This window comes from Cicer arietinum, chromosome 8 (genome assembly GCF_000331145.2).
Source record: "Cicer arietinum cultivar CDC Frontier isolate Library 1 chromosome 8, Cicar.CDCFrontier_v2.0, whole genome shotgun sequence".
NCBI lineage: Eukaryota > Viridiplantae > Streptophyta > Magnoliopsida > Fabales > Fabaceae > Cicer > Cicer arietinum.
Window position 1 is genome coordinate 16,217,909 of NC_021167.2, and position 12,747 is coordinate 16,230,655.

Here is a 12,747-nt window from a genome sequence, read left to right on the forward strand (position 1 = left end):
GTCCCTTCGGTTTTAGAGCGGCTATTATGCCACAGTTCGTAGTCCCTTCGATTTTAGAGCGGTTATTATGTCGCAGTCCCTTCGGTTTTAGAGCGGTTATTATGCCGCAGTCCCTTCGGTTTTAGAGCGGTTATTATGCCGCAGTCCCTTCGGTTTTAGAGCGGTTGTTATGCCGCAGTCCCTTCGGTTTTTTGAGCGGTTGTTATGCCGTAGTTCTTTTGTTTTTAGAGCGGTTGCTATGCCGTAATCACTTTGTTTTTAGAGCGGTTATTATGCCGTAGTCCATTCGTTTTTTTTTTGTCTTTTTGAGCGGTTATTATACCGTAGTTATGAATGGTCACAGTACCATATTCTGAGTGACTTTAATTGTCATATTGAGAGTGGCCTTAACTGCCATATTGAGGGTGTAATTCTAGAACGGTTTTCTACGGTGCAGTGGAACTCCGATACAGTGAATCTGGGCTGTTTTATCCTGGGGACTTCGTGGTTGATAGTCTGCCTTGCACAATTTGGGCAGCGCCGCGAAACGTCTTAAAGAGAGCGACCTAGTCCGCGACTCAACCCAGTAATATCTTCGGTGGCATAAATTGTGAATTTTAAATAGTTTTTGAAACTCAAAATCCAACAGAATCAAAATGGGTTTAAATAAACCTATTAAAGACGAAAATAACTTAAATTCTTAATCTAATGAGACTAATGCACTTATTAAACGAACTACATTGACTAAGAACTAAAATGAACTAGAATAAATCCAGTAAATACAAAAATGACTTAAAATCTTAATCCATTGAAACTATTGCACTTATTAGACGAAATACACTAACTAGCAACCAAAATGGACTAGAATAAGTCAAGTAAAGACTAAAATTACCAAAATCTTAATCCATTGAAACTTATAAACTTATTTAACGAACTATATTGCTTAAGAAACCAAATGGACTAGAATAAACCTATTAATGAAGAAAATAACCAAAATTCTTAATCCATTGAGACTTATGCATTTATAGGACAAACTACATTGCCTAATGATGACTCTTCATCATATGCATATTTTTCATTGATTTTAGTCTTATTTATCTTTAATCATTAGTTAATTTAAGAAGTTATTTGATATATTTTGTTGATTTTAGCTCTTTGATTTAATGAAATATTTATGTTATTATTTCCTTGATTAAGTAGGGATTTTTCGGAGTTTTGTGTTGTTACTCTATTTTAGTGCAGTGCTGAATTTTTGTGAGAAATCAACATGACCTATGTAGAGTATTTCAGCCATATCTGGAGTTGTAGATGTCCAATTGGAGTCAAACCAAGTGCAAATGAAATCTAAGAGTCATAGCTACAACTTCCATGAAGACACCGGAACCAAATTCAGAATCGACAGAGGAGTAAAATGCAGTATACGTCCGACATCAGATGTTATGCCCCTAAAGCATGCCAGCTGCGTGCATTTCCAGCCTTTCAGCACTGTTCAGGTGCGCCCGAAGCTCAAATTATGCGCTTGGGGTGCGCAAAGCGTATCAGCATTTATAAAAACGCAACTTTTCACTATTTAGGGATCCTTTTTGACTCTTGGGAAGTTGGGAGACTTGGGCCCTAGCATAGAAACTCAAAGACGGCCGTTTCTAACATCATTGGAGCAGTTTTATCAAGAATCATTCATAAATACTTCTTGTAATTCTTCTCTAATCTCTATCTCTTTTATCTCTGTCATGAGTAACTAAACCCTATTTGTTAGGGATGAGTGTAACAAGATGAAATCCTTATTTTTATGATTTGATTTCTAATTATATGAATGAGTTTATTGAATTATTTTTCTCATCTTTGTGATTAATGATTTTTATTGCTTGATCAACATTAAAATGTTCTACAATTTCTATTTTGAAACGGTAGTGGAATTTACGAATACTTGAGATGAGAAATTCATGAATTTGTAGTCTAGACAAAGATGCAGATCATGAAACCAGTTAAATTAGTTGCAAAACAATAATTTACAAAAGGATTTCTATACGGTAATGCTTAATTATAGTCTTAAATTTACTAAGGAATTAGGGGTTACTTTGGAATTAAAGGTTCTGTCACTAAGATATTAGGGCAAGAACAAAAAAGAGAATTCGGTAATAATTCAATAAAGGAATTCAGTAACTAGGATCAAATTAGACACCAAGGTTGGATTCGAAGTGAAACTCATCCTTGACATTTTTCTCATTATAAAGGATCAATTTTATTACTGTTGTTAATTTCAAATATTATTTCAATCAATTCAGAAACTTTTTGTTCAATTTCAGTAATTAAATATAATTCGATAGTAAAACGGAATGCTTGCAACGATTCAGTACACTTGCTGAAACACTATCACCTAAGAATCAAAATGGAATAGAATAAACCTATTAAAGACCATAATGACCTAAAATCTTAATCCATTGAGACTTATGCACTTAATGGAGGAACTACATTGCATAAGAATCAAAATGGATTAGAATAAAACTATTTAAAACTAAAATGACCTAAAATCTTAATCCATTGAAACTAGTGCACAACCTCATACTCTCATCTTGCTTTCCCACTAAAAGTGTTGGCGCTCCCCATGGTGACACGCTAGGCCTAATGAATCCTTTTCAAATAAATCTTCCAATTGTTTCTTGAGTTCATCCAATTGCAGCGATGGCATCATATAAGGTGTTATTGACACTGGACCACACCCTGAAACTAAATCAATTGAAAATTCTAATTTTCCTTTTGGGGTAAGCTAGATGTATATTTAGGAAACACATCAGGAAACTCACAAACAAAGATCAATCAATAGTCATAAGTTGGGATTGTCCCCCAATCTTGCTACATCTAGCAAAATGCCTAACCTTTCCACATTTAAGACATGTAATTTGTACCGCAGATACGATTGATCTCCATGATTGAATCTACACTTGTACACATCTCTTGCTCTTACTAGTTGGAGCTTGTCTTTACTTGTCCTTTGAAATTATGTGTAAAGGGTGTGAATACCTTCTGCGAGTGCAAACTGATTTTTTTCCTATTTCCACCCATTAAAATATTTTCAAAGGTAACAGAAAAAGAGATGGCGAAGAAGAGTAGAAGTAGATCACTTCTTTTTTCTATATTGTTTTCTCCTTTAATTTCCTGTGTCCTCTTTTATTATATTTTTCTATATTATTTTTATCATAACACTTTTATAGTACAAATTTAGAGTTTCAAAAGATCATTGTTTCTCCTTCATTTGCATTAACATTATTTATATGCTTTATTTTATTTTATTTGTGTTGTTAATAGTGTTTAACATTAATTTTTTTATGGGATGGGAAAGTTTTCCTTCTTTAAATTCACATTGAGGGAATTAAAGTTTTGGTTGAAGTTATCATGTAATTGTTATTGTAATGGTAGTAGCTCAACTTCATGGGTATATTTCAAGGGTAATAGTACAATAGAGGATCAATCAAGTTTTTTCCACCAAAAGTTGATATTTATTGCTTTGTCTTACTTTTTATTTGTTACAGTATGTAATTTTTGTGTTGGTGTAGAAAAGTTATTTTTCTTCTAAATTGATTGTAGATTAATAATTTTCATTACTTTAACGTATCAATTTTAAATTTAATTGATCGTTATGTCTTTTAGATACAATTTTATCAAATCTTAAATTTATTTTTTGGAACATTTATTATTATTCTTAAAATATAATTTTCCCATGCGTCACACGGGTCTAAAATCTAATTTGAATAAAAATGATATATTGCAAGATGCAATTGGCATTTAAAAAATTAAATATTATGATTAGAGAAATATATATACCCCTTCCATTACATAATAATCGACTTATTGTAAAAAAATTATTTCAAAATAGTTGATGCTTTCAATTTTCAATAGAAGTGAGAATCTATTAGGGTACACTGTGATAGTCATTGTTATAATCAACTTGTTAGAAGAAACTACTTCAGTTCCAAACCATTGTATTCAAACCCAATAGTGGTGTTAGTGTGCCTTCAATAATTTGGGGTTGTTAGATTGTGTGGAGAAGACTTGGCTGGTAGATTCAATGTGCGTGTGTTCCTCAAAAGTCTAGGGTTGTCAGGTTGTTTGAGAAGATTGACTTGGAGCGTCGGCTGCTTTGTAATTCAAGTTGTTGAATTAGTGGATTAAATCTTTCTAAGTAAAGGGACTGGATGTAACTAAGCTAGTGGTGAAGCAAAATAAATTACTTGTGTCACTTTATTCATGTACTCCTTAGTTTTTTTATTGCTTCTACTCCAGGTAAATCATCAATTCTAAACTAGTTTAATCAAATAATGAAAAAGTTTTCAACTTATTCAAATACAATTCAACCTCCGCTTCTCGTGTTGGCACCTTCAGTAGGCAACTTAAATCCCAAGAAATAGCGAAGAGTTCCCAAGTCCTTCATCTCGAACTTCTTGGGTAACTGTACTTTAACTAATTGATTCCACTAACATCATCACCTGTAATAATCATATCATCAACAAACAAAGAAAGTACAATGCGACCATAAGTGGCAGACTATATAAACAATGCAGAATCGTGTTGAGTAAAGCGAAAACCAATATAGGTAATCACAATAGAGAATTTATCAACCCAAGCATGAGGAACTTGTTTAAGACCACAGAAAGCCTTTTTTAGCTTACACGTTTCTCCCTGATTATGAAAAACTTATTGTGGAGGAACCATATAGACTTCTTCATGTAGCTCACCATTTAAAAAAGGAATTTTTGACATCCATTTAGGAAATATGTCAATGATGAATAAATGAAACTACAATAAAAGTAAGGATAATGGTCACCTTGGCTATATAAGCAAAAGTTTCTTCATAATTCATACCATATTGTTGAGAGAATCCCTTAGCAACAAGACGTGCTTTGTAACGTTCAACTGATCCATCAGACATAGTTTTGATCTTGTATACGCAACAAGACCCAATAGCACGCTTTCCAGGAAAAAGATGTCTAACTCGCAAGTATTTGTTTTGTGCAATGCAAAAATTTCTTCTATCATAGCCTGCTACCAAAGAGTATCAAGAATAGCCTCTTTATAGGAAGAAGGATCAGACAAACTATGATAGAGGTTAAGAAAGAAGCAAATGAAGCTGAATTAGTGGAATAGATAAAATCGGGTAACTAAGTAGACTTACGGTGACGAGAGGGGTAACGAGGAGGCGGAGATGGAGGATCAACAAACGCATGACGTGGTTGGACAGTCGGATGAGCAAGAGGGATATCATCATGTGGAGTAATAGTATTTGTCCCGCAATTCTCAGCATTACAATCATTAGAAGCATCATCATTAGGACCAAACAGATCAATATGGGTTAGTTCTGAATTCTTATTAATATGAGAATAAGAGGAAACATAGTAAAAAAGGATGTACTCAAGAAAAACGATATTACGAGAAACATAAAGTTTTTTTGCATGAGGATCATAACAACGATAATCCTATTGACCTTCCCGTAACCAAGAAAAATACATGGCAGAACAAGAAGACAACTTATTGCGCTCTACTTGTAGACGAAGAACAAAACAAGTAGAATCAAAGACTTTTAAAGAAGAGTAATCAAGGATAGAAGCATACGACTTTTCAAAGGGAGACACTATCTCCAAAAATCAACCAAACAAAGCATGTCAGAGCAAAATTTTATAGGCCACCATGTCTTGACACGGAGAATTACCTTTGCCAATAAGTAGATTTTGAAATTTTTAATATTAAAAAATTAATAATTATATCTAAGCCACATCCACTCCATATTTAGACATTGTGCCATGCTGGTTCTAGTCTTCTAGGAAAATAATCCTCCAAACGTACGTAATTATCATTGATGAATAAGTAAGGTTCAATATTAGCAACAACAAAAAAAGTAAGCTTCATTGTTCCTAGATGAACGAAATGCAGAAGAAAATATTTATTTTTTAAGGAAGGTTATCTTTTGAGAAAATAAAGGAAAAGCAAGCGGGATATATATAGACACACGATGATAAAATAAAATCAATCAAAAATCCCTAATTGGAAGTACAATTTCGATAAGGAAAATTATACCATATAATTCGCTTTATTATTCCTTTATTTTTATTTATATGTACGCACAAAACAATTTTGTTTTTTTATCATTAATAATTTAATTATGAGAAGAAAAAAAGTGTAATAATTTAATTAGAATTTTATTGTCATATTTTATAATGTTAGCATATTATAAACATTTTCATATATGACTTTATAAAATAGTTATGATAAAATTCAAATACCTATAATAATTTAACAATTGTGATTGGTTGATAATACATTTTTTTAACGGCATCGGCGTATATGAATTAAATTCATTTAATTATATTTTATATGTAAATTCTGTTGGGCACTGAAATATTGATCATGGGGTGGTGGTTGTGGATAATGTATAAATTCAACCTGTTTCTTATTCTACATAAAATTTGATGCTTAACGCTATTTTAAAGAACAAAGTGTGACTGTTGATGTACATGTATTAGACTATATTAGACTATATGATTTAAGGAGGACTTATAAAAATTGATTGGTACTACTTATTTTAATAAGATGCATATTTTTTTTTTGTCAATCTCATATTTTTTTTTAGATGGAGATTAATATTCATGAGACTTTCAGCAAAACTCCAATATTTATATAAAAGTAAAAATTTATTTTTATTTTTTAAATGTGTGATGTGCGACCACTGTAGTCTGCAATGGATTAAAATCAAACACATAATCAAGCCTCTCTATTGTTAGTAATTTCACGAACCAAAATAACTAATAAAAGACACATGTAAAAACTAAACTAACAAATGAAAGATAATTCGAATACTAAAAGATTTAGCAAAATACACATTTAACTATATTTTATATAAAAATTACTTAATAATTAACTTAACATAGCAAAATATAATAATTGACTATATATAACTTAAAGGAATCTATAAATAAGCTATTAAACATTTTTCATTTTTAAATTAACATTTTTCTTCAATTTATATAATTGACTAAATATAATAATTCATTTATAAAAATGTTTAATAACTTCTCCTCCAAACATATGTGGTTGTACAATGGTTCTTACGAGATACAATTGTATCTGATATGAATTCTATATATTCGATATTTCTATAGACATTTTCTTAATTTTTACAAGACTTTTTTTTATTCGAATATGTGCACGTTATTTTGATCGGGAAATGAATGGTTCTAACTGAGGCGCGTGTATTGCTGGTTGAAAACTATTTCCAAACTCCCTCTTAGGCTTGATTTCAACCCAAGCCTTTGAGAATTTCTAGAAGGACTCCCTCTCGGGTAAAGTCCTACAATTTTGGTTCAATATTTATATACGTTCTTAAAAAGTTGAAGTTTTAAACTTTTAATTCTTAAATATTAATTACGAGGTTTCTCCATATTTCCATTATATGATGTTTTAGGCAAATGAGTATGTATTTTTTTTAATCATTATGTTGTTTTTATACCCGATTTGACTACGAGGTTTCTCCATATTTCTATTATATGATTTTTTTAGGTGAATAAATATGTGATTTTTTAATCTTTATGTTGTTTTTATCCCCGATTTGATTATTTATATGTTAATAAATGTTAGCGTTGGGGGAATGATGCAACCAACATGGTTCTAATAATGACTCCCTTAGAGATATAATCGTACAGTTTTAGTTATATATATATTTTTTTTTCAGAATTAGAAGCCTCTAACTTTTAATTAGTGTATTTTAATCGTGTAGTCTTTTGTTGATCCTTCTATTTTATTATTGTGAGGCAAAAATATGTTCTTTTATTTTAACTCTTACAGAACTGTACGCTCCCACCTAACAAAAATAAATAAGTAAATAAATCTTAGACCATATTGTCGTTAACTTACAATTCGATACAACACTATATAAAAGTAGTGGTACAAAGGATTGCTCCCTTATGAAATCCAAACTTATACTTTTGCTCCCCCAATATTTATTCAAGAACATAAGCTATATCTTGAAACTAATATAAAAGATGAAAGCTTTGTTCTCAATGCTAAATTAATAATGACAGAAAAGATATATATACATATAAAAAATTGATATAAAAAACAAAGTCGTGGAAAATTAGAAGATCATCGAGCAAAATATTTCATACATACATCCATTGATTTTTGTAGTAGTTTTTTAGTAAGACGGTGGAGGTCTTTCTATGCAAAATTAACCATTGATAACACATGTTTGAGATTTTCCAAAAATATATGCAACAAATATATTCACATTCCATAAGATTACAAAAATTAAGATTTTAATTAATTTTAGTCCCACTTCGGGATATTAGGAGTGAATAGTATGAAGCAGGAGATATAAAAGAGAAATGTTCTTCACAGTGCAACATACTTACCTGGAAGGGGTGAATGGGTGATCAAGAAGGTCCATGGCCTAGGCTAGTGACCTCCATCAAGAAGGTCAGTTTCAAACTTCAAACTTTTTTGTCTTGAAACTTTATTATAATTTGATATTAGTTTGTTTTGTTTAAGAATTGGACTTGAGATGGCTAACCAAATTTTTTTAAAATAGTTTGGATTATAAAAAAATTGAAATAGTAACATGTTAAACCAAATGATGATATACTACTTTAAACACACTTAATAATTCATTTTAAAAAAATGTTTAATAGTTTCTTTAATTTAAAAAATAAAAACAAGTTTTCTTCAAAAAAGATATGTTGTTGTACAAATGTTCTTACGAGATATAATTGCATCTGATATGAATTTTATATACCCGTAATTTCTCTCTACATTTTCTTAATTTTCACTAGACTCTTTTTTATACGAATTTGTGCATGTTATTTAGAGATAAACTCCTTGTACGCGAAATAATGTGGTTAATATTTGGATTTTTTCTTTTTTTGCTCGGGCTATGAATGGTATATAGGTATCAATGATTATTTTTTAAAGCAAAGAGTTTGTTAGAGGTCATTTATTAGCAAATTTTATTAGTCCCACATCGCCGGTAAGATGAAACGGTGTGCTTTGAAGTTATATAAAAACTTTTTTTAATCTATGTTGAAAACCATCTTTGCGCTTGGGGCAATGACGCTGTTAGTGAGTTTCTAACCGAGGCGTGTCTATTGCTGGTTGAAAACTATTTCCAAACTCCTTCATAGGCTTGAGTTCAACCCAAGCCTTTGAGAATTTCTAGAAGGACTCCCTCTGGGGTAAAGTCTTACAATTTTAATTCAATATTTATATGCGTTCTTAAAAAGTTGAAGTTTTAAACTTTTAATTCTTAAATATTAACTACGAGGTTTCTCCGTATTTCCAATATATGATGTTTTTGGTGAATGAGTATGTATTTTTTTTTAATCTTTATGTTGTTTTTATACCAGAATTGATTATTTATATGTTAATGCATGTTAGCGTTGGGGAAATGATGCAAACAACATGGTTTTAATAAGACTCTGATAGAGATATACTACTACAATTTTAGTTCAACATTTTTTTCTTCAAAATAAGAAGCCTCTATTTTTTAACTAGTGTATCTTAATAGTGTAGTTTTTTGTTAACCCTTCTATTTTATTGTTATGAGGCAAAAATATGTTCTTTTTTTAACTCTTCAAGAACTGTACGCTCCCACCCTAACAAAAATAAATAAGTAAATAAATCTTAGACCATTTTGTCGTACTTACAATTCGATACAACACTACATAAAAGTAGTGGTACAAAGAACTCCTCCCTTATTAAATCCAAACTTATATGTTTTCTCCCCCACTATTTATCCAAGAAAATAAGCTATATCTTGAAACTGATATAAAATATGTAAGCTGTGTTCTCAACGCTAAATTAATAATGACAGAAAAGATATATATATACATATAAAAAATTGATATAAAAAACAAAGCCGTGGAAAATTAGAAGATTATCGAGCAAAATATTTCATACATACATCCATTGATTTTTGTAGTAGTTTTTTAGTAAGACGGTGGAGGTCTTTCTATGCAAAATTAACCATTGATAACACATGTTTGAGATTTTGCAAAAATATATGCAACTAATATATTCACATTCCATAAGATTACAAAAATTAAGATTTTAATTAATTTTAGTCCCACTTAGGGATATTTGGAGTGAATAGTATGAAGCAAGAGATATAAAAGAGAAATGTTCTTCACATTGCAACATACTTACCTGGATGGGGTGAATGGGTGATCAAGAAGGCCCATGACCTAGGCTAGTGACCTCCAACGCACATAAAGGAGGGGTGCTACCTTAAGGTCTGCCCAAGTGGTGGATCCTACATCATAATTTGTGGTAGTGGGGGCATGCGTTCACGCGGCCCCTTTTAATGTTAGTTTCAAACTTCAAACTTTTTTGTCTTGAAACTTTAATAGAATTTGATTTTAGTTTGTTATGTTTAAGAATTGGACTTGAGATGGCTAAGTGAATTGTTTTTAAATAGTTTGGATTATAAAAAATTGAAATAGTAACATGTTAAACCAAATGATGATATACTACTTTAAACACACTTAATAATTCATTTTTAAAAAATGTTTAATAGTTTCTTTAATTTAAAAAATAAAATCAGCTTTTCTTCTTCAAACATATGTTGTTGTACAAATGTTCTTACGTGATATAATTGCATGTGATATGAATTTTAAATACCCGTAATTTCTCTCTACATTTTCTTAATTTTCACTAGACACTTTTTTATACGAATATGTGCACGTTATTTAGAGATAAACTCCTTGTATGCAAAATAATGTGGTTAATATTTGGATTTTGTCTTTTTTTGCTCAGGCTATTAATGGTAAATAGGTATCAAGGATTATTTTTTAAATCAAAGAGTTTGTTAGATATCATTTATTAGCAAATTTTATTAGTCTCACATCGCTGGTAAGATGAAACGGTGTGCTTTGAAGTTATATAAAAACATTTTTTAATCTATGTTGAAAACCATCTTTGCGCTTGGGGCAATGACGCAGCTTGTGAGGTTCTAACTGAGGCGCGTCTATTGCTGGTTGAAAACTATTTCCAAACCCCCTCATAGGCTTGAGTTCAACCCAAGCCTTTGAGAATTTCTAGAAGGACTCCCTCTGGGGTAAAGTCCTACAATTTTAGTTCAATATTTATATACGTTCTTAAAAATTTGAAGTTTTAAACTTTTAATTCTTAAATATTAACTACGAGGTTTCTCCATATTTCCATTATATGATGTTTTAGGCAAATGAGTATGTATTTTTTTTTTAATCATTATGTTGTTTTTATACCCAATTTGACTATTTATATGTTAATGCATGTTAGCTTTGGGGAAATGATGCAACCAACATGGTTCTAATAAAGACTCCCTTGGAGATATAGTCCTACAATTTTAGTTCAATATTTTTTTCTTCAGAATTACAAGCCTCTATGTTTTAACTAGTGTATCTTAATAGCGTAGTCTTTTGTTAATCCTTCTATTTTATTGTTGTGAGGCAAAAGTATGTTCATTTTTTTTTTAACTCTTCAAGAACTGTACGCTCCCACCCTAACAAAAATAAATAAGTAAACAAATCTTAGACCATTTTGTCGTACTTAGAATTCGATACATCACTACATAAAAGTAGTGGTACAAAGAACTCCTCCCTTATTAAATCCAAACTTATATGTTTTCTCCCCCACTATTTATCCAAGAACATAAGCTATATCTTGAAACTGATATAAAATATGTAAGCTGTGTTCTCAACGCTAAATTAATAATGACAGAAAAGATATATATACATAAAAAAAATTGATATAAAAAACAAAACCGTGGAAAATTAGAAGATTATCGAGCAAAATATTTCATACATACATCCATTGATTTTTGTAGTAGTTTTTTAGTAAGACGGTGGAGGCCTTTCTATGCAAAATTAACCATCGATAACACATGTTTGAGATTTTGCAATAATATATGCAACTAATATATTCACATTCCATAAGATTACAAAAATTAAGATTTTAATTAATTTTAGTCCCACTTAGGGATATTTGAAGTGAGTAGTATGAAGCAAGAGATATAAAAGAGAAATGTTCTTCACATTGCAACATACTTACCTGGATGGGGTGAATGGATGATCAAGAAGACCCATGGCCTAGGCTAGTGACCTCCAACGCACATAAAGGAGGGGTGCTACCCTAAGGTCTGCCCAAGTGGTGGATCGTACATCATAATTTGTGGTAGTGGGTGAAGTAACAATGTCGATTTACAAGAAAGGGGGGTTTGAATTGTAAATATGCCTTTTAAAAATTCCTGTTAAAACTTAAGAAAATAACTCAAGAATGATCTTGGTTATGAAACAGAAAACGGAGAACGTTCTTGGTTTATGTTATAAAACAGAGAACGTTCTTAAATTATCAGAAAATCAGTTTCTATTTTATTTTAAATGATTTATGCAGTATAATAAAGAAGGAGATAGGAAAGAGAATACCACACAAAGATTTATCCTGGTTCACCCAATGTGGGTTACGTCCAGTCCTCACATTGTGAGATTTTCCACTATGTGTTTAAAATGAAGAGCCTTCTTAATCTTACAACACCTAGAATAGATCGACCTTGATCTATTTCTTTCTTAATTACTTTCCACCCAGAAAGCAATTACAACACCTATCTAACCTTGATAGGAAGCAATCTTAAACAAACTATAAAGAAACTCTTATAGTTTGAGTTTTTACAAATGATTGAATTTGACAGAATCTGATATTGCTCAACTCTTGTTTGAGAATGGATTCTTTACAGAGTATCTAATGACAATT

General features: G+C 30.8%; 4 non-coding genes and 1 pseudogene across 4 annotated transcripts; all 5 read left to right on the top strand.

Moving 5' to 3' along the window:
- The first annotated feature begins 7,178 nt into the window (after positions 1 to 7,178).
- On the top strand, positions 7,179 to 7,318 carry LOC113788190 (U4 spliceosomal RNA; annotated as a pseudogene).
- Positions 7,319 to 9,051: 1,733 nt separating this feature from the next.
- LOC113788197 (U4 spliceosomal RNA) lies at positions 9,052 to 9,202 on the top strand. Its single transcript, XR_003474680.1, has one exon. It is a non-coding gene; the product is annotated as a U4 spliceosomal RNA (small nuclear RNA).
- Positions 9,203 to 10,156: 954 nt separating this feature from the next.
- Positions 10,157 to 10,319, top strand: LOC113788189 (U1 spliceosomal RNA). Its single transcript, XR_003474673.1, has one exon. It is a non-coding gene; the product is annotated as a U1 spliceosomal RNA (small nuclear RNA).
- A 612-nt stretch (positions 10,320 to 10,931) lies between these two features.
- Positions 10,932 to 11,082, top strand: LOC113788196 (U4 spliceosomal RNA). The gene has a single exon (XR_003474679.1). It is a non-coding gene; the product is annotated as a U4 spliceosomal RNA (small nuclear RNA).
- Positions 11,083 to 12,040: 958 nt separating this feature from the next.
- On the top strand, positions 12,041 to 12,204 carry LOC113788194 (U1 spliceosomal RNA). The gene has a single exon (XR_003474677.1). It is a non-coding gene; the product is annotated as a U1 spliceosomal RNA (small nuclear RNA).
- Positions 12,205 to 12,747: the final 543 nt, after the last annotated feature.